Genomic DNA, 23,024 nt, shown 5'->3' with positions numbered 1-23,024 from the left:
TCACCCATTCAAAGTAAATGAGAAGCATAAATGCTGACGCGTGAAAGCACCGTACCATGTTGGCATTTTAAAAACGCGCCACTCCCATTGAAAACAATAAGCCATGAGAGGATCGCTTAGATGTTTAAACCCCTAACCCCAAGTATGAGCAATAGTAGGGACGTTTGCCTCAATATCATAAAAAATAGCATATTGATTGAGTCTTTTTTTTACATGCATCCATTTAACCATCTATAGCCAGGTTTACTTTGCAAACCCAGGTGAAAAAAAGTACATTTCTATAATGTACTTAAAGTGCTTTATTTTTGTGCAGTAATTTTGTACTTAATATACCAAAAATTCTTCTTTAATACTTCTTAAGATGATCTTAAGAACATCTAAGTGTACTCAACTGTTCTATTTTGAGACACCATGAAATATGAACTAAAATGTGCTTTTAATATACTATCCTCTGTATTTTAAAAAAATGTATTTAGTCATATAGTAATTAATTAAACATTTAACAGCACATCTAACCCTAAAGCACAGTGATCTATGAATGCAATTAGTTCATGTCCATTTTCACTGTAAAATAAGCACAACCTCTCATGGCTTATTGTTTTTAAAAACGATGGCAACAGCAATATGAAAAGAAAAAAAACCCACCAATGTTCAATAAAACTAATATACAAGTATAAATATATAACGTACAAGTATAAAAAACACAGCTTTGTGGTCCTGGTCTTTTATCCACGTATAATTGAGGCTCCAGAGCCCATGCCACAACTCATAAAGCGAATGCTAAATCACTGACTCACCTGCCATAGAAACTGGTACAAATCCAGCGCTTTCCTGTTTGGTCTCCAAACCTGTTTTCCTTGGAGTGCCATTAATAGACTCATGGCTCGCAAAGAAGGATCCAGAAGACAGACTCTTTGTGCCAAACACGTTTAGATTTGATGAGGATCGAGCTAAGTGAAGTGTGTTAAAAGTTTCCCTCCAGGTGTTATTTAGCTTGATAAGAGGAGTCCAGCTTCACAACCTGCCAGGAAAAGTGGAAAGAAAAAAAAAAAAAAAAACTAACATCTAATAAAAAGAAGAACAAATCAGTAATGCAGTAAATGTGCTTCTCATTATGCAACAAGCATGTTTCATACAAAGAGAAGAAAAACAGTTTTAACTGGAAAGGACACCTGTTTTAAATCCCTGATTAAGGAAGCAGAAAGATCTGGAAATGTAGAAGGGATGGAACAGGCCTCAACCCCATCCTGCCCTTGTTTACTGCTGACGAATGCGATTTATCACAGCCACATTGCCAAAAAGCAGCAATATGACTAATGTGACCAGAGTGATAAATTGAGCAAATGAAAAGATCATAATCAACATCAAGCGCTCAAGAGAGCGCTTCTGTGCTCCCAACAGAATCTGCTCCCTTGCTGGTAAACCACAGATGCATGCAATCATACTCATCAAAACCAACACCAGTGATTTAGTTAAAGGATATTTCACTCAAAATTCTGACATTTACTCACTCTCATATTGTTGCAAACTCATATGCTGTTCTTTTTCCATACAACAACAGTTTATAGTGACCACCAGGATAGTGCATGATTCAGAATTTAATAAAAAATGTCTTTCAGATTACAAATGAATTCCTGAATTTTAACTTATGTAGCAAACAGGATTGAGAATTGCAATTTGAATGTGAATGTAAGGAATTCCAAATTGAAATCAATTGAAATTCAAAGAAATAGAAGTAATTTTAACTACAACCCGAATTCCGGAGAAGTTGGGACGTTTTTTAAATTTGAATAAAATGAAAACTAGAAGACTTTCAAATCACATGAGCCAATATTTTATTCACAATAGAGCATAGATAACATAAATGTTTAAACTGAGAAATTTTACAATTTTATGCACAAAATGATGCTCATTTCAAATTTGATGCCGGGGACAGGTCTCAAAATAGTTGGGACAGGGGCATGTTTACCATGATGTAGCATCTCCTCTTCTTTTCAAAACAGTTTGAAGACGTCTGGGCATCGAGGTTATGAGTTTCTGGAGTTTTGGTGTTGGAATTTGTACCCATTCTTGCCTGATATAGGTTTCCAGCTGCTGAAGAGTTTGTGGTTGTCTTTGACATATTTTTCTTTTAATGATGCACCAAATGTTCTCTTTAGGTGAAGGTAAGCCAATTCTGCTCCCAGACTCTTCTACGACAAAGCCATGCTGTTGTAATAGCTGCAGTATATGGTTTTGCATTGTCCTGCTGAAATAGACGTTGTCTAGAGGGGAGCATATGTTGCTCTAAAACCTTAATATACCTTTCAGCATTCATAGTGCCTTCCAAAACATGCAAGCAGCCCATATCGTATGCACTTATGCACTCCCATACCATCAGAGATGCTGGCTTTTGAACTGAACGCTGATAATACGCTGGAAGGTCTCTCTCCTCTTTAGCCCGGAGGACACGGCGTCCATGATTTCCAACAAGAATGTCAAATTTGGACTCGTCTGACCATAGAACACTTTTCCACTTTGAAACAGTCCATTTTAAATGAGCCTTGGCCCACAGGACACGACGGCGCTTCTGTACCATGTTCACATATGGCTTGCTTTTCGCATGATATAGCTTTAGTTGGCACCTGCAGATGGCACAGCAGATTGTGTTTAACGACAGTGGTTTCTGGAATTATTCCTGGGCCCATTTAGTAATATCATTGACACAATCATGCCGATGAGTGATGCGGTGTCGTCTGAGGGCCCGAAGACCACGAGCATCCAATAAAGGTCTTCAACCTTGTCCCTTACGCACAGAGATTTCTCCAGTTTTTCTGAATTTTTTGGTGATGTTATGCACTGTAGATGATGAGATTTGCAAAACCTTTGCAATTTGACGTCGAGTAACATTTTTTAAAAGTATTCCACAATCTTTTTAAGCACTCTTTCACAGACTGCCCATTTTACATCTGAGAGACTTCCCTTTTATAGCTAATCATGTTACAGACCTGATATCAGTTAACTTAATTAGTTGCTAGATGTTCTCCCAGCTGAATCATTTCAAAATGTCTTGCTTTTTCAGCCATTTGTTGTCCCCAAGCCAACTTTTTTGAGACCTGTAGTAGGCATCACATTTGAAATGAGCTCATTCAGTGGATAAAAGTTTAAAATATCTCTCTTTAAACATTTGCTATGCTATCTATGTTCTATTGTGAATAAAATATTGGCTCATGTGATTTGAAGGTCTTTTATGGTTTTCATTTTATTCAAATTTGAAAAGAAAAAAGAAAAAAAAAAGTCAACTTTTATGGAATTTGGGTTGTATATAAGCAAAGTTTGTCTAGGCAAACTTTGAATGTTGGTGTGGCCTTGTTTAAAAAAAAGTCTTTACATTTTAAGGTTTATAGGCCTTATGGATAGATATAGTAGATAGAGCGACAGATAGATAGATGATCAGAGACCAATGATAGACAGACAGACAAATACTATTCATTTACAAAACCACCAAGAGTTAAAGCCAGAGGCAGAATAAGGAAGCCAAATACATTTATGCATTTATTCTGCAAAGAGCAAAATGACCTACAGTTAATATCAGATTGCATTTCAACCGTTGCATTGATTATACATAGTCAGTATGCCTCATTGTTTGTGTTTGCAGCACAGTGTGTCGAAGATCAGATCAAACTTCAGTGAGGGGTCCAATAACTCTTATCTGCGTCTGTGCACAGCTTACATTACGGAAACAAAAACATTCCCCAACAGGATAAGATGATTTTGAATCTCAAATGGCCCTCGTTCAAAAGAGAAATGCGTTTCATGTGTTTCCTTTGAATGGCATCACATTAAACATTAAAAATGACATAAACTGAAGCACTTTAACTTTTGGCTGGCCCCAAAAGTGTCCCCACCTCTTGTTCTGATAATACAACACCACCCAGAGAAGTATTTTCACACTGCTTGACTTCAGTCAGGACGAGCAACTCCCTTCCTAATGGACTGGGAGTGACGGCACCCTGAGAAGCTCAGCACGATGCCGGGGCAGGATGTGGGCAGCTGTCAGACAAAAGCGTGAAGCGCATGGTAACCACGAACCCACAGCTTTCTCACCGATTGGGACCAGTCGAGAGTAGGATATCCCATTGAGAGTACTGTGTGTCACTGAGACCACCTTATGTTCAGTAGGAGGGCATGTCCGACGCCCTTCTAATAAAACCACACTGGTACTTTTTTGGAAGTTTGAGCCATGATTTTTCCACTGTGGAGCATTTGGTACACATCAAACAGCAGACCTAAAGATGCCTGTGAAAGATTGCTGAGGGGCTCAAACAAAATCAGAGTTTGAACAAACATTATCTAGAATAGTCCATGCATGAATTATATGTCATGTTTAACCACTATTAGAGCCAGTGGCAAATCCCCGAAGCACCGGCCGAGATGAAGCTGTTCTCGGCGGGTACACGAGCACTGAGCGGCTGCTGAAAATGTCTAAATGTCATGAGATTCACCCTGCACCATCATATTGTAGCCAATCTTTTTTTACTTTGGAAATGAGATGTAAAACAATGAAACACAAGTGACAATGTCTATCAGCAAGGGCCACGCTTTCATGAAAGTGAAGTTCACAAAAGCTCTACCAAGGCTGTTACAAAATAATATCTGAAGAGTTATCAAATGACCCTGACAGGAATGTAAAAGAGAGAAGGTTAATGGAATGGCAGCAAGTTTTTTAGAAAGCCATCTTACGGCTGAAAAGCCACTATACGGGTAAGATGAAAGAACGAGGTGAAGACACGGTGTCATTAGCAAACGGCACATCTTTTTTCCCTCCTTGTATTGATTTAATCTTTACATATACACAGCTGTTGTCAAGGAATTTGGGCGACACAAAACATGTGAGCTGATGTATGACAGGCATGGGCCCACCCTGTTAGAAGCATACGGTAAGATGGTGTGGGGTAAATGGATTATCGTCGCTGGCTCTCCGATTTCAGACATTGCCAGCAGACAGAGAAAGCACTGAAATATTCATATTCCCTGAGTCCTCAGCATGGCACCTTAACTAACACGTTCAAATGACCATCTGGAGTCAGACATCACAAAAAGAGAGTAGGCTTTAAAGGAACAGTTAGTTCTTCCATGAAACTCAAACGGACAGTGATTTATACTGTCAAGCTATAAGGAGAAAACATAAGGCACCATAAAAGTATCATGTATATGATGTAGATGCCAGTCAAATTACACTATTGTGTGAGGAACAGACAGAAATTTAGGTTATTGTTGAGTGATAATCTTCCCTTAATCTTCTTGTTGAAGCATTTGTGTTTCATACAAAAAAAGAAAATAATTTTTTATTTGGCTTACTCGCCATTTTTATGGACAATAAAGAGACAAAAGGAAATAATATGCAGAAATGGGGGAAAAATTATCAGGAAACGTAGGCACATTGCCTGGATGAGCACATCTGCCAACAATATTGTCATATTTCTGATTTATTGAAATCAAAATTGACTTCTCTAATGCTCATTCTTGGTCTTATTGAGCCAGTGTTTATATATATACATATATATATATATATAGTTGTCAGTTATTGTAATAAAGCTATATTAATAATAAAATGAAAAAAAAAAAAAAAAAACATACAAAGAGTAAAATTTTAAATTTAAATAATGACATAGACTGTGGTGGCCCGCCATAGTCTATTCTATCCACCAGTTTCATAATGAACTGAAAATATTTAAAAACTTCTCATAATTATATTTAATTTAACAATAATATTTAATTTTAAAATGTATATATATACACACATATATATATACACACACACACACACACACACACACACACACACACACACACACACGACAAAAGCACAGAAATTTACTAAAACAAGAATGAAAATGAAAGCTGAATATATAAAAATAATAGGAAATTCAAAAAAAACTATAATAGTTTAAATACTACTAAAATAACACTTTATTGTGCAAAATGTATCACACAGATCATCAGGTTAATCTAAATAAAAATAAAAAATAAAAACGGCCTTTAAAACAACTTTCTATCCGACTGGTGTCATATTGTGCTGTCACTCTCATACTTATTCAGCTCATTTCTAACCACTTGACTCCATTCTGGTATCTTTTCATCTAATCAATTCCTGATGGATAAATGCAAGTCGCACCCTACATTTTTTCACATTAAAATCCAGTTTCATACTCGAAAATATGTCCAAATATGGAAATAACAACATTTAATCAACTTTAAGACCGATTTAAACGTTGTCAATCATTGGCAAATGATGAAAGATGTCATGTTTACCGACAAACCTTTTGGCAAATTTGGCAAATTGATTTGCTGCTTCAATTACTGTATAATATTAGGCCTTTCCCAGTTCATCTGAAAGTCACAGCGGTTTGCCATGTTTTCCAGACTCATATCTAGGAGGAGGGCAAGGTGTTTTCTCTAGGACAATCAGTCTTTTGAAGCTGTGGAGAAACAAAGCATGAGTTTGCATAGTTAAAGAAAGCCAAACACCAAAACAAACCCCGACTCAAGTATCCAGGCCAGACAAATTGTACACAAAGTGAGCGAGATGAGGCAGGCGCTGAATGTCACATTCAGCACTTGAAACGCATACTGTTTATTTAACATTTGCACTAGAGTCTTTTGTATGCCGCTTCACAATGTTTGTTAACCCAAGAGCTTGGCTGTGGCAGTGTAACAGCTGAGAACAGCCAACATTTCCTGGAAAGGGGATGAAGTGACATGATGTCGAACCTCTTGTAATCTCACATTTGTTATGATGGCTTCGGATGAAACCATCTTGATCTGACAGGAAGTCTATACTTTCAGTCGGTAAATGGAGCTGTTAAAAATCTCCCCTTCGTTCCATCCAAAAAACTTTCACCATCTCATGAGTAAATATAACAAAGAAGAAATGCTAAGTTCCATAATCACTCTGACAACATGGAAAACAAACAGGGGTTCTTCATTGCAAGATTGGGAAAATTTGGGCTTTTTTAACGTGTTTAACAGTTTATGCCTTTTATGTAAAAAACAGGCTGAAGATAGTCATCTTTCTATCTCAGAACATCCTAGCAACTACCCACAACACCCTAGAAAACCGCATTGCAACACCCTAGCAACCACCCATAACACCATAATAATCACAAAGCAACACCCTAGAAAACTGCTAGCAACTTGAAGGCTTTTAAAACTCAAATTCAAATATGAATGTCTTAGAATTTCATCTTATTTTAATTATACATCATTTCATTCAAATTGTAATTCTACACCCTTAAAAAGCTCTCAATTTAATTATTATTTGCACACAATCCTGGTTTATGCATTCCCTGGAATACCTCTGGAATCAAAACGTTGATGCTGGCATTGCTAGAACCAAGCTCTACTGATTGAGTTACTGAATTACAGTCTAATGTTAGCCAACCCAAACAGACATTTCCTGATTTCTTTTGCAAAATTGTCCATATCACTTTATAACAACTGCAACTCTGTACGAAAGGGTCGAGTCATTATCACAGGGAGAGTTTGGTTGTATGGTTTCCTTTTACTTATTTGCTAGAAGGTAAAACCAAACAAAACAAATTGTTGACCCTTTGATAAAATCCAACAAAATAGTCCAAATAACGAAAGTCCATGAATAGGCTCTTTGGCAGTAACACACCAGTCCCTAAAAAGTAATGATAAAGATAATACTCAAGTCTTCTTTTTCTGCCTTGGTGCAGGCAACAAACCGAAATCCCAGATGAAAAAGAAAAGAAAAAAAAAAGTCCCCAAAAGAGAAAAAGTATAATCTGCTGATCCAAGGCCCCACAAAAACACAGCTTATCCTCCAGCTGAGAAAAAAAGTCCTCAGAATATAATCAGAAAAAACATGTATCCCCGACTAGAGAGTGCACCTATAAAAGTCTAATGCACCATATCTCTATTTTCAGAGATCATTTTGGACCATTGCTTTGGAGTTAAAGGTGCTATAGAGGATGTTTTCGACAACTTTTTGAAATGAGCGCATGCGTAAGAACAACCCCCCTGCTTCACAGCTCATTTTGAGGGAACGCCTCCCAAAACTCGTGCACGAGTATTGGAACACGAGTGTTTGTTTACCACCGGCATTCGCTGTGTCGTGTTAGTGGATTCATTATGTCAGACTCACCGCAGGTAACTCATAATCTGCAGTTGTTACTCCTGACAAAAACACTGCATGCGGCGCCTGTGGAAAGTTACTGGAGCGCGTACATCTCTCACAAGGAACGTCATGGCACTGATTGACAAGCCAGAGGGCCAATCCGCGCACGTCTCTCACAAGGAACGTAATGGCGGTGACTGACAAGCCAGACGGCCAATAGTTTATGCGATGATCACGCAAACGATTGGCGGATGTTTTTAAGGCCCTACCTCGTGCACAGATGATGTATATTGATATTATTCCTTTCAGTGCACCTAATAAATAGTCTTTTATCAGTTAGTAAAGGCAGTTTCAAGTAATATTGCAAAAATGTATAAAACAAAACATCCTCTATAGCACCTTTAAGGTAGCAAAAGCAGGTCACCTCACCACAACACAACACAACACAACACAACACAACACAACACAACACAACACAACACAACACAACACAACACAACACAACACACACATACCTCTTCAAAATGGCAGCCCTTCCCTTCTTATGGGCTAGACCATCATAATAAAAGTCCTCAGCGGCCAACAAAATTCCCCCTACTTCCCTCTCAAAAGAGACGCATATGCAAATGTTCAAAATCATACATGCAGATAAAAAGATAAAAAATGAACTTTTAGGAATGGCTCATATACATATTCAATGACTTTTCTTTTTTTTAAAATCTTTATCCTTAGTGAACATCATGCAGGCTTTACAGTGTAACAACTGAAATAGTATAAGACGAAACAAAGAAATTGAGCATTTAGATGCCTACAGAATTTTTTTGTGTAACAGACGTAGGCCTGTGCATGTAAACCTCACTCCCCTGATCTCAAGAGGCGCTCTAGCGACTGATGCTTGGATCAGGCGGTGTGAACTGGAGGGGCAACATTTGCATGCAGAATAAAATTGAGATGCCTGCACTTTGACAAACATGGCTATGCCAATGTGCAGCTTCAGAACAGTGAAGATTTTTTTTATTGAATGTAGACTATATACAAGATTCTGAAATACTCAAAGCTATATTAAAATTACATATATATCAGAAATACTAATTTAACTCATTTAAATAAAATTTGAATTTCCAGAGTCATGTTGCATACAACGTCAGTCTAAGAACCACTAATCTAAAACTTTTTAAGAACATGCACTGCATCCTTACCCGGCATTCTGTTCCAAGGCAGTGCAAGAAGCCATCCAAATGTCAGCCCCCGGCCTGGGATTCCACCCTGACCATGCCTTTCCATTCCAGGCAAGTTCAGCATTTGGAAAAGGAAGACTCTCTCTATTTTCTCTCCTCCCGCCAGATGTGCTGTCATTGCTGTCCAAATGTTGCTTGTCTCAAGGCCCTGCTTATTATAAAAAGTCATGTAAATCAGAGTGGTACAGATGGAGAAGAGGAAAAAAAAAAACGAATTCATGTCCAGTTGTGCTTCTGCTCAAATCTTGATAAGCTCTGCCGGTTTTAGGGGTCTTTCAGTTTGGGCCTGTTCCGGTGGAAGTAGGTTGCTGCAGCTGACATCTATATACTGTAGCAAAAAACAAGCATCTTACTTCTTGCCACCCCACACATCTGAACAATATACATGCAAGACAGGGCTAGATAGGATTGCTCCATTATTGCTGTGCCCATCATTCACCAGTCTCCTTTTAATGCTCTCCTGAGGCCCATATTTTGCTAGCAAGCTATAGGGAGAAAGGCAAGAAAACCAGTGCATCTGTTGGAGGTTTAGGACTCTAAGCAGACGGTATTGTTTGGGATGAACCCTCTCTTGATTTATGCTTGTTCTTCTCTTGGCTGCATCCAGGCCCTCTGATCCCCAGAATGCTTCGGTTTCTTCTCAGAGTCACTGGACACTTCATGGCTCTGACTAATCTAATTTCTAACGCCATGACTCTGACTCCTCTTTGAAGGCCCGGGAACTGAATTGGACGCTTCTTTTCAATGGGCCGAACCTTTCCAGATGGGATCCTCTGGCCGGGGTTACAGTTCACAGGTCTGTAGGTAGGACTGTCCAAACAATATCAAGATCACAGGCAACAATGCATTTCATTAATATAATACCAAAACTAATTTTTCTTGTGGGAATTCGGCTAAGCAGGTGCATTTTCTCTCACACATGGGAGTAAGGAACATGTTAAATGCTTTTTTATTTACAACATCCTGAAATGTTGAGGAATTGGGAACATGCCATGGTTTTATATATATATCACATGCTACACTTCGACAAGAGAAAGATTAATGCACATTTGGAGAGAATTCAAGTAATTTGTTCTGGAAGGAAGGTTATATATTTATTTAAATGTGAGGCATGTCATATCTGCTCCACAAATAAATTTGCCCGGACTAGGCCAGACACTGATTCAACAAATGGCCTGAGTTTGGAGCAGGACTATCTGAATGTCCAATCAATGGAGTTTTTTTTTTTGTGAAACCTGTTTGGAAACAGGCATTGCTTTACATGTAGTGACCCAGAAATTTCATACTAACGTGCTTTCATAATGCATTTTTTTAATTTGTAAAACTTGGAAATGCCAAAACTCAGGCTGGAGCTGATACAAGCAAATTCATAAAAGGCTGTAACCTACCATGATCAGGACGCGAAGCATCCAGAATGTAATAGCGGCCCCTGTTTTCATTTTCAGGCCATAGTCCCACCACCACACAGCGGTATAATCTCATGGTCGATAGCTCTGACCGCTGTAAGACACACAGTGGAAAGTCATCCAAACCAAACTTGAAAGAAAACACCATTCCTAAATTGATCTGAGGAGTAATATGTCCTCTTAAAATAAACGTTTGGGGAAATAACCTTTTCTTATCCCCCTTTTGTTCTGCCAAACATTATTGGCTCTGTTGCTTGTTTCTTTCTTATTCTCTCGTTCACTCACTCTCATCGGTTTGACCCTCACTAGTGGGCTCCCGCTGGGATACACCGTGGTGACGTCACTGTGTGAAGCAGAGAACACTCTGCATGCAACAGGAAGTCACTCCCAGGATTCCAGGCCACAGTCAGGCCAGCACGTGATGTCAGCCTCTGACATCTCGGAGCATTACAAAGCACTGACTTGTCTTTGGGAAAAGAACAGAGGTGTGGGTAGGGCTTGCTTTGTTAACCTTCTCTTGAACTCAACTCCAGTGACTCAATACTCAGTCCTATCAAAGCAGCGGGTAGCTGACCAATACCATATCATAGTGTCAGTTTTGAAAGGCCTTGGTCTGAGATGGTTCAGCCCTGAAATATATATAAAAAGAAGTACACCACAATCATACATGTTTCAGATGGTATAATATAAGCCAGTGTTTCTCAACTCCAGTCCTCGGGACCCACTGCTCTGCACATTTTGTATGTATCCCTTATTTAACACACCTGATTTAGATCATCAGCTCATTAGGAGAGTCTGCATGAACTGAATTGAGTGTGTCATATAAGAGAGACATACAAAATGTGCAGAGCAGTGGGTCCAGAGGACTGGAGTTGAGAACCACTGATATAAGCCTATATAAAAGTCAATTTCACAGTCTAAATTTTGTATTAAAGGAATAGTTCACCCAAAAAAATTGTCATCATTTATTCACCTTCATTCGGTTATGAATTTATGGTTAAACCTTACAGGTCATGTTAAACATAATCAAGCTGCTCTTTTCCAGCTGACAAAAGTGGATGGTGATTTAAGGCTCTTTCACATGAAGAACGATAAGTGTAATGATGACTATGAAGGTTTAATATGGAGAATATGGAGATGGATATGGAGGTTCACACCACAGCTATAATGATAATGACATGGAGGAACGATATCTTTGGAATCACTTTCAGACTGATTTCTTTCTTTCTGTGGAAATGCTAATGGAGTTAATGAGGACCAGTGCTGTTAAACTCAAAATCGACAAAAAAGCACCATAAACATTAGGGCTAGGTAAAAATATTGATTCATCAATGCATTGCAATTATTTGTTTCTCAATTCAATATTGATTCATCAAATCCTATGAATCGATGCAGCCCACCGGCCAGTGGCGGCGCTGTGGGCAACACTCTAGTGAAAGCGTTCAGCGTTGTACAAGACGCGCTTTACCAAAACAGCAAGATGGCAGACAGCAGCTGCACTCCGTTCAAGCCTGCACCACCAACGTTAAAAGCCGACGTTTGGGCTCATTTTGGATTCCACTGTAAGCCGGGAACAAATGAAGAGGTGGATAAAACCAAAGTGGTCTGTAAGCACTGCCACACCGTTCTTAAATATTGTAACAACACAACTAACTTGCGCAACCACCTAGCTCGACACCATGCAGATCTAATGCAACAAAAACAATCCAGCGTGGCTAAGCCGGATGATTCTAAACAGACACAACTCGACAAAGCCTTTCACTGCAAATTTCCTTCAGGCTCCGTTCATGCACAGAAGATAACAGGATCCGTGGCCGTCTACATCTGTAAAGACTTATGCCCATATAGTGTTGTTGAAAACGTGGGCTTTAAATACATTTTTTTATGAGCATGCACATTTTGTGCTTCTGTTTACATTTCTTTTATAACTTGAATGTATAGGAAAAAAGAAATATACTTACTTACAGTTACATGCACTTTAGAGGTGTTAATAAAGCACCTGTTTGTTACAGTTGTGGTTTGTATTCAACACATGTACAATATTGTACAGTTTGTTCTGCTAAATAAACCATGACAGGAAACATGCTGGGGTCAATTTGTTCTTAAACATTGGTAATACTGCACACATTATTTAAAAATATACTCAGGTACTTAATTACTTGTGTATTTACTTATTATTGAATCGATATCGAAGCTAATAAATCAGTATCGAATCGAATCGAAATCGAATCGAATCGAAGCCTCAAGAATCGAAATCGAATCGAATTGTGAAATTCCTAACAATACCCAGCCCTAATAAACATGGTCCATATGATTGCGCTATGTTCTTGTGAAACCATGCAATAGCACTGTGTGAAGAACAGACTCAAATCTTGACATCTTGACATCCACGGTAGCTTATCAGGTTAAATGTCAACACGATTAGTCAGCTGGCAGCCATATTTGATTTGAGAGCCACAGTGAAATGATTTTTCAACTACTTCCTTTTGCTACTGAAATGGATGGAACTGAAATAAATACTTTGAATGTTGCGATCCTCTCGGACTTATGATAGCAACCTGAGTCGTAACAAAGCACTGTTCGCCAGAGGAGAACTGGCCCCCCCCGACTAAGCCTGGTTTCTCCCAAGGTTTTTTTCCCCATTTTAACACCTATTTACCACTTGTTTGCCACCTGATGTCACCTGTTGGAGTTTGGGTTCCTTGCCGCTGTCGCCTTTGGCTTGCTTAGTTGGGGACACTTGACATTTGACTTGGCATTTGATAATTCAACAGTGCTTTGATCTGCCTGCATTGACACTATTCTTTAAGAGCTGCTGTGCAGCCAAAATAATGTACCAGTTATCAATGTAAAGCTGCTTTGACACAATCTACATTGTAAAAAGCGCTATATAAATAAAGGTGACTTGACTTGGCTACCAAAATTTTATTTTGCACCAGCACTATAGTCAGCACAAACTAGTCTGGGCCAGCATGCAAATTCAAGATGGACTAAGCTGGTCTTTTTCTGTAGAAACAGGTCTTTGGCATGTTTTTGACAAAATTATATACCAAGAGATTACCTTTGATTTATAGTCCTAGACAGATGCAATTTCAGTAGGTTTAGTTGTTTGTTCCAAAAATTTCTAAGCTCACCATCTTGACTGATTTGAACAAAATGGCAGGAAGGATTAAAAATCAAATTCGGAACAAATTCTTGGCTACACTTTGCTTTCACGATGCATCATAGTAATCAAGACTGACTCTTGACTTACATGGATTAAGTTTTGGGGATTATCAGTGCATTCTGAAACACCACCACCCATCTGAAAATGGGTGTTAACTACACAAATACAACCTCAACAGTTCAAAGCCAGAACACATGGTTCCTTTATTTCTTCTCTTTTTTTCCCATTGACTTTCTCAGCTTCTCCATTTCTCTGTTCAGTTAAGTGGCCTTCCTAACCAGATGTCCATTCAGTGTCTCAGGCCAAATCATATGTGTCAGGCGAACAACAGAAAGTGTGTGCTCCAAATGTCCTCGAAGGATAACCATTGTGCTGCTGGAATGCATAAACCAAACACACCCCTGTGACACTCTGAGTTCAGCTCCCTGTCTTTATATTAGACGAATCCTGTCTGTGACCCTGGCGAAATCCATTTGACACCGGTGGGAATGCCTCCATGACTTTTTCCGACTCCCGTCCCCACGCTATACAGACAGAGAAGAGGTTTAAAACACTCTAAAATTAGAATATCTGAATTGTCATTGTCTGAAAGGAAGAGTTAAGTCTTGTTTTCTGCCCACTTATTCAGAGAAAATACAACATTACTCTCTGGTGTGTGAGCCAGTATTGCAATTTGTTTTTCCACGTGAAAGTTCACCCAAAAATGAAAATTGTCATTATTTACTCACCCTCTGTCACGACCGTCAGTGAGAGTGCCCGAATTAGCCACTTGAGGGCACTCCATCCTGGACTGTTTTCACCCCAAGGACTACATATCCCATCACGCACTCCCCGGACTCATTATCTCATTATCATTGCACTCACCTGTTTGGCATCATTTCATTAGTGTTGTGTATTTATACTGAGGTGTTTCTGTCTGTGTTTGTGGTTCGTTGTTAATGTCACCCCAGATATTTGTTTCCAGGTTTTCTTGTTCGCTGGTTTTGTTTCTAGTTTTTTGTTGGACTGCTGTTTTTGGATTTTGACCCCTGCTTGTTAACTGGATTACGCTTTTGGATTTTCCCTAAATAAACCCCTATCGCTGCACTTGGATCTACCTGTTTGCTTTGTGTTCTCCCGTGACAGAACGAACCACCAGATAATAGATCCAGCAGCATGGAGTTCCGGATCCCTTTCCCGGTCCACAGTAAGGAGCGGATGGCTCAACTTCGGGCATTGAGGGCCCTAAGGCAAGACGGATGGGAGGTAGGCTGCTTTGCCAAGGTCTTTTGGGCGATGGCGGTGGGGCTGAGTTACAATGATGCGGCTTTGAAAGACCTTTTTAATTGCTGCCTTGATGAGCCGTTGCCCCAATGCGAGATGGAGGGGCTACGGAGTGTAGACTTCTGGAGATTTGCCGCTTATCTCAGCCGTCGGAGAAAACGGGCTTCACAGAGTCATCCTCATACGGGCACGGAGGCCGTCACCAGTGTAAACGCTCCAGTCGGTGAGTCCACTTCAGAGCCCGCTCCAGTCGGTGAGTCCACTTCAGAGCCCGCTCCAGTCAGTGAGTCCACTCCAGAGTCCGCTCCGCCCAGTGAGTCCACTCCAGAGCCCGCTCCAGCCAGTGAGTCCACTCCAGAGCCCAATCCAGCCAGTGAGCCCGCTCCAGAGCCCGCTCTAGCCAGTGAGTCCAGTCTGGGTGAGCCACCGCCTCACCCTCGTAAGCGGAGGAGAAGGAGGAAGAGGGCTTCCTCCGATCTGCAAGACCCTCCGACCATAGAGACTGCTCTGGCTTCACCGAAGCGCCTTACCCTGCCGGCGCCACCAGAGCAGCCCGGGCCCGCTGCCGTCCCCACCGGAGCAGCCCGGGCCCGCTGCCGTCCCCACCGGAGCAGCCCGGGCCCGCTGCCGTCCCCACCGGAGCAGCCCGGGCCCGCTGCCGTCCCCACCGGAGCAGCCCGGGCCCGCTGCCGTCCCAGAGCAGCCCGAGCCCGCTGCCCTCCCAGAGCAGCCCGAGCCCGCTGCCCTCCCAGAGCTGCCCGCTCTCCCTGATACGGCCATCGAGCTGCCCGCTCTCCCTGATACGACCACGGAGCACCCTTGGCCTGCCCTGCCACCGTCCAGATCTTCTGTCCTGCCGCTGTCATCCAAGCCTTCTGCCCTTCTGCTGTCATCCAAGCCTTCTGTCCTGCCACCGCCGCCCAGACCTTCTGTCCTGCCACCGCCGCCGAGACCCTCTGTTCTGCCGCCGTCATCCAAGCCTTTTGCCCTGCCGCCACGGCCCGGGCCGTCTGAACCACTGGAACCAGCCTGGGCGGTTCCTCCAGCGCCACCCTGGCAATCAGTCAGGACTCCAAACCTGCCAGTGGTCGCCTGGTTAGATCCTCCAGCACCGCCCTGGTGTCCAGTAGGACACCCAGGATCTGACCCGCCTACCCTCCCCCTGATCCTCCTCCTGTCCACCTCCCTCCTGAGTTGCTGGTGTTTTTTTTTTTTTTTTTTTTTTCTGGTGGAGCGTCTGGTAGCCGCTCCTTTGAGGGAGGGTAATGTCACGACCGTCAGTGAGAGTGCCCGAATTAGCCACTTGAGGGCACTCCATCCTGGACTGTTTTCACCCCAAGGACTATATATCCCATCACGCACTCCCCGGACTCATTATCTCATTATCATTGCACTCACCTGTTTGGCATAATTTCATTAGTGTTGTGTATTTATACTGAGGTGTTTCTGTCTGTGTTTGTGGTTCGTTGTTAATGTCACCCCAGATGTTTGTTCCCAGGTTTTCTTGTTCGCTGGTTTTGTTTCTAGTTTTTTGTTGGACTGCTGTTTTTGGATTTTGACCCCTGCTTGTTAACTGGATTACACTTTTGGATTTGCCCTAAATAAACCCCTATCGCTGCACTTGGATCTACCTGTTTGCTTTGTGTTCTCCCGTGACACCCTCATGTTGTTTCAAACTTGTAGGACTTTCTTGCTCCTGTAGAACACATACAAATTTTGAATACACTAGTGGCTTTTAAGCTTCAAATAGGATCCACCATAAAACTATCATAAAAGTGGTCCATACAACTAAAGCACTATTTCCAAAGTTTTTTGAAGCTAAATGGTAGCTTTAATTGAGTAATAGACCAAAATGTGACCTTTGTAATTGCTCATAGCTGAACTTGAACCAAATTAGTTTGATTCATGAACAAATTGTTCAGATTGATTCATTCATTGATTCAACCGATTCAATGAAAGAACCCAAAAGAATGAACGATTCCGCCTTTTAAATAAATGCATAAATATCAAGACATATAAAACAATGTTTTTTGTCAGGAAAAAATAAATAAATAAAATTAAAATTAGCCTTGTTGAATAAAAGTGCAGCCTTGCTCTATATATATATTGCACTTAAAAATTGCAGTTAAAAATATTTTAAATATAAAAAAGATTTTAATAAAATTAACACTTTTATTCAACAAGGCTGCATTGAATTGATAAAGTGACAGTGAAGTCATTTATAACGTTAAAAAAAAAATTCTATTTCAAATAAATTGAACTGTCTTTTCATCAAAGAATCCTGAAATTTCTAAAGCAGCATCATGACACTGACACTTCTTTACAGTTAGTGTTCATCGTGCTACATTGTGTCATAGTTGTGTATAAGACACTGTGTCCTATTTTCAACCAGGGTGAGCTTTTATGTGTCGAGCTAAAGGACCATCCCCTTTTAAGGCCCTGAATGACTTCCATGTGTGCTGTGTACCATGACAACATATGCATTGCCTGCAAGAGCACTTTGAAGTAAAGTTTCAATAGATGGAACTTGAACTTGAACCAGAAGAGCAGCTTGACATTTGGCTTTTTCAACTTTACCATTATTCTGACACATTTAGTCACAAAAACACACACAAGTGTAAAATATATTAGTTACCAATCAACATTGGAAACACATATTTAAAGATGCATGGACACGGTTAATCGTTGTTATGGGCTATGGGCTTTTTCTGAAATTGAACGATATTGAAATCAGCTAAAGAAATTAGTCTCCAAATGTATTGCATATATTTCCCAAAGATCTACATTATTAAATTATTATTTTGAACCGATATTAATATTACAGTATTTAGTGGGAAACAACTTGTGTAGTTAGCATAGTCAACCGGAAACTCAAGTTCTGTTCTTTGTTCTTTGCAAGTTTTTTTTCCTCTCTTGTGGCTTTTTGTTTGCTTCAAAGAGTCATTGATTATCTGTCAGTTTACAGGACCAGCACTAAGCATTAAGAAGATGTACTGAGGCTTGATTCACTGGAAGAGGCCTGACTGATAAGCTCATGACTTCAGATCAGTGTGTTCCCTCTTAATGTCTGTAGGGACTGAATTAGATTTTTATATATATACTTAGTACCTAAGATCAGTCAGCTTAGCTTCAGTATATCCCTCTTTTCACAGATTAGAGTAAAGGTACGGTCACACCAGACGTTAGGAATACAGAATTACTTCAGATCCAATAACGAATAGAGCTTATAGGAATAACAATTAATCATGGAACAAATAATCATGAAAGCAACAAGTAGTGTTGTGTAATGTCAAAGACCTTGTGGCCCTGGAATTGCATCACTGTTTATTTGCTCTATTTTTCAATACCCTGTTGAAAAAAACCAACATGCTGGTTAGGTATGTTTTGAAGCATGGCAGCTGGTTTGAGCTGGTTTATGCTGGTTCTTAGTTGGTCCTGAGCTGGTTATAAGCTGGAGCTAGTTGCTTTGGACCAGCTTATGACCAGCTGGACCAGCTTAAACCAGCTCATTCCGCATGAAAGAACTGCTGGTGATCCGGTCTCTGTCGTGGCTAAGAAGATTCAGGCACTGCTGAAATTTGAGTGATGGATGGCAACTGAAGAGGTTGCTGTCTTTGAGATATTGAGATCTATTTAAAGAGGAGACACATTTGAGATCACTGGGGTCTTTGTTCATGGCTCATAAGACTTAATGAGCTTTTAGTTGCTCCTAACTTTCCTTTAAAGTAAAGATGGATACAAATGAGTCAATAGCTGACATATAAGCAAAGAGCAATAATTAATTTCAAGATTTCTTACTTTTGATCGCAGACCCTGGTATCCTGACAAACCTGAGCACAGGTTTGCACACGCCTTTGTTCGTGACCACTCTTTAAGCCAGTTGGCCCGCTTTAGTCCAAGGTATTTGGCGGGCCAAAAACCTCTGGCCGTTGGCCCTGAGGAGGCCCGATCAAGCCCCAGAAGTGACAGTGGAAACAAGACTGGCCCTAGCACGTCTCTTTTGAATCTTCAGAAGAGACCCATTTTGGAGATCAATGGGGTCTTTTCAGGTCTTAGGGCCAGATTTACTAAATAGGACAAATTAGCGTGAGAGCGCAATTCCAAAAGAGCAACGGGAGTGGAAAGTTCTGCACGTAATCTACTGACGACATGCAAATTAAAGAACATAGATGGTGCCAGATCATTTCCATAATGACCAATGCAATCTACCAAGAGCAGCACAAATTAGCATCTGGTTTAAGACATGCTTTTTTGGGGTGGTAAATGATGTCGCGAATACCAGTAAATTGACTAGTGCAAACCTTAGTAAATCACCTAGCATGATTCATTTAGATACTCTCCTCCCATAAATTTTTGCGTCTGAAAGGGAAACTCCAACAAATTCATATGCAATAAGGTCAGCTGCAAAAATACCTGTGTCCATGCCTTTTCAGCGCTGATTTTTCACTGCGTGTCTTGAGTAAATCCTGACAATAGTTTTTTAACACCAAAAGAGGGTTTGCGCTGGCGCAAGCTGTTAGTAAATGCTAGTTCATGTCTTGTTTATGTTGTCTTATGTTATTCATGCTTTCAGTTGTTTCGTTAGTGTTGTCCAGATGTTTCTTCTTAAATTTATTTGGAGAAATAAAATAAACAGTAGCTGCATACTGTAAAAGTAGCCTATAGAGTTATAAAATGAATGTGAAAAGCATAACTTAGGTTACTTGGTCTTGAAATAATTTCATGAGAAGCGTTGAATTCATATTGAGATCTTTGACATCTGAACACAGTTTGAAACATTTAGATCTGCTTTAAAACTCTAGAGAAGACACATTTGAGATCACTTGTTTGTTTTTGCTTTGTTTTTTTCTCAGAGGAAACATCTGGGAAGCAGGAGACTTAAAAATCGCATTGCTTGTTCAGGGATTATGAGACTTAAGGTGGGTGCACACTGCGATTTTGGCCACAATTTGGTCATCTGAGACAAATTTTGAGAATCCTAAAAGATTCCTATAATCCTAGGCAAAAATCTGTAGTCTTTTATCACTAGTTTGACATGTTCACCGACAGCCGATTAATGACCGTTGCAATCAGATGTGTCAGAAGACACATTTGAGGAAACATCTGAGAAGCAGGAGACTTAAAACTTTGTCTTAGATGTTTCTCCTAAAATTCCTTTGAATATAAAAAATACACAAATGAGTCAATAACTGCGCACAGAGCTGTAAAATAAATGAGCATTCAGATTCTAAAGATAATTTTGCTGTGTAATTATAGAGAGTGTTACATCAAGTTAAACGGTAACACTTTACTTGAAGGGGTGTGCATAAGACTGACATGACACCTTCATAATCTTGACATGACACGTGTCATGAATATGAAGGAGGTTTTATGAATGTTTATGACAACTGTCATTAAGTGTCATTCACTCAATTATGTCATTTTTAATGCAAAGATGACATTGTTTGAGATGTCCGAGTTATGACAACTTGACATAAACCAATACATCATAACCTGTCAGTGTCTTTGTCATGACAACTTGACATTATTTAGCTTTATGGGTTAACATTACATTAAACTGTCATGTCGCTAGTTTTGACATTGGCTGTCATGAGGCCATTATAATAGTGTCATAAATATGTAGTCAAGTACAGTGGTACAAATTGAACTTGTCATTAAAATGTCATTAAGTGACAATACTCTGACAAATAATTTTATAACAGCGTCATGACTATTTTTCATTTCATGTTTTTTTTTTTTTTTTTTTTTTTTTAAGTTTCCTCCAACAGAAGGTCAGATAATAGACAATTTCAAATTTCGTAAAAAAGATGACACTGTTATAAAATAATGGTAACACTTTATTTTAGGGTCTTTTAACTAGTTGCTTATTACTATTACCATTCATATGGCTAAAATATTGGCTATTTATAAAGCAGATATTAATGCCTTATTATGCATGACCTTATTCTAGATTCTTAATCCTACCCAATACCTAAACCTAACAATTAACTATAATAAGCAGTAAATTAAGAGTTTATTGAGGGAAAAGTCATAGTTAATCATTTATATATGTGTTCCCTATACTGAAATGTTACCAAAATAATGTAATGTAATGTTAACCCATAAAGCTAATTAAGTTTGATAATTAATCTGCTATGTCATGTTTATGACAGGTTATGATGTTTTGCTAATGTCACGTTGTCATGACAAAGACACTGACAGGTTATGATGTATTGGTTTATGTCAAGTTGTCGTAACAAAGACATCTCAAACAATGTCATCTTTGCATTAAAAATTACATAATTGAGCGAATGACACTTAATGACAGTTGTCATAAACATGCATAAAACCTCCTTCATATTCATGACACGTGTCATGTCAAGATTATGAAGGTGTCATGTCAGTCTTATGCACACCCCTTCAAGTAAAGTGTTACCAGTTAAACTTTTTTAAAAAGACACCATCACCAAAAAATAGAAATTATAGAAATCAAACAATAATTTGGACCACTTCAAATTTTTACTGTAACCTACTAACTTCATGTTGGTGTTGTCTGCTGTACAAATGAACAATCCATCCAGATAGTGGACATGTGCCTATCTATTAAGAAGCAAATCAATTCCCTGAACAGAGGAACTTTTCTTTGGCCCTAAAAAGGTTTAGAACACTTAAACGTAACCGGAAACGTGTGACACCACGTCCACTGACACCTCAAGTGCCGGATATCTGTTTGATTAAGTTACTCCACAAATAGAAGGTCAGCTAAGAATAGAAACTCTCACGTTAGAAAGGTTCAGGTTAACCTTTCTAAAATTTTAATGGACTTATCACTTTGCGTGACATTCTATATTCATGCTTCCTTTAACGAACAGTTGAACTGCACGCACGCAAATAGACACGACACACAAACCCATGCAGTCAATTCATGTGCCTTGCATTTCTAAACAATGAAGTATTGTTAATTATTTTTACTGCACACCTGTTAATCTAATCACTTATATCACAATGTGATTTGACGTCTTATTTTAAACTTTTTAAACTTAGGAGTTGAAAACCAGCTCCTACAGTTTAGCAATTCATAAAATTCAGCTTTGCCATCACAGGAATACATAACTTAAATGATTGTATGTAGGAGAAACTGGCTGTAAGATGGGATGGAGATTGTAAATAAGTGAGAGTTTTAAATAGGCATCAGCTGAGGATTGGTTTGGCACTAAATACTGGGAATGGCTGTGTCCATGTTGCTCGGCCGCCCGCAGTGGGAAGAGATCCTGGTGTGTGTTTGGCTGAGTCAGGCTTTCAGCTCAAAGACGCAGGGTTACGAGCTCAGGTGTGGCCCATTACCCTCCATCTGGAGGCCATAACATTGTGCTCTTGTCCCAGCAGGGGCGGGGCACTGAGGCCCAAATGCTTAAAGCTTAAATTAGCGTGAGGACGGTATACTGCAGGTCCTCTCATGATCCTGTCACCAATTAGGCAACCAGAATTTTATACTCTCCTCAGTCTGTGTGTAACCATTTCTGCTTTTTAACAGCCCTTATGAAGCTAAATTTGCTCCTGGTATGATTACTCAGCCCACGGGACTCTGAATCCTGACGAGCATTTGGTTATAGTGCGATGTTGACTGTAAGAGTCTTTTTGCTCACACTGCAGTCTGAAAGCTGATTGACAGTGTAGTCAATATTCAGTTTATCTGTACTGGTTGCTTTGCTACACAATGCTAAGAGACTCAGACATACAATTATTAGCCGTTACAGGTGGAAGAGAGGATGGCAATATTGCCTTTTTTCCTCGAGTATATGATGACATCTCGCCCACAGTGATGAAGGTGCATGAAAGAAGCATTTTAC

The 23,024-nt window shown here is 39.8% G+C and overlaps 1 long non-coding RNA gene across 3 annotated transcripts in view; it reads right to left on the bottom strand.

Moving 5' to 3' along the window:
- Window positions 1–383: 383 nt before the first annotated feature.
- Window positions 384–23,024, bottom strand: part of LOC125270704 — a 55,815-nt gene continuing 33,174 nt past the window's right edge. For 2 of the 3 annotated variants that reach the window (XR_007185424.1, XR_007185425.1), the window contains 2 exons: window positions 10,749–10,860; window positions 8,255–10,170 (listed from right to left, as the gene is read on the bottom strand). This is a non-coding gene — a long non-coding RNA (uncharacterized LOC125270704). Of the gene's footprint in view, window positions 1,022–8,254; window positions 10,171–10,748; window positions 10,861–23,024 lie in introns of those variants that run through there. The other variant, XR_007185426.1, reaches the window with a different exon arrangement.

Source organism: Megalobrama amblycephala, linkage group LG6 (genome assembly GCF_018812025.1).
Source record: "Megalobrama amblycephala isolate DHTTF-2021 linkage group LG6, ASM1881202v1, whole genome shotgun sequence".
NCBI lineage: Eukaryota > Metazoa > Chordata > Actinopteri > Cypriniformes > Xenocyprididae > Megalobrama > Megalobrama amblycephala.
This window is presented reverse-complemented; position numbering and strand designations above follow the sequence as displayed.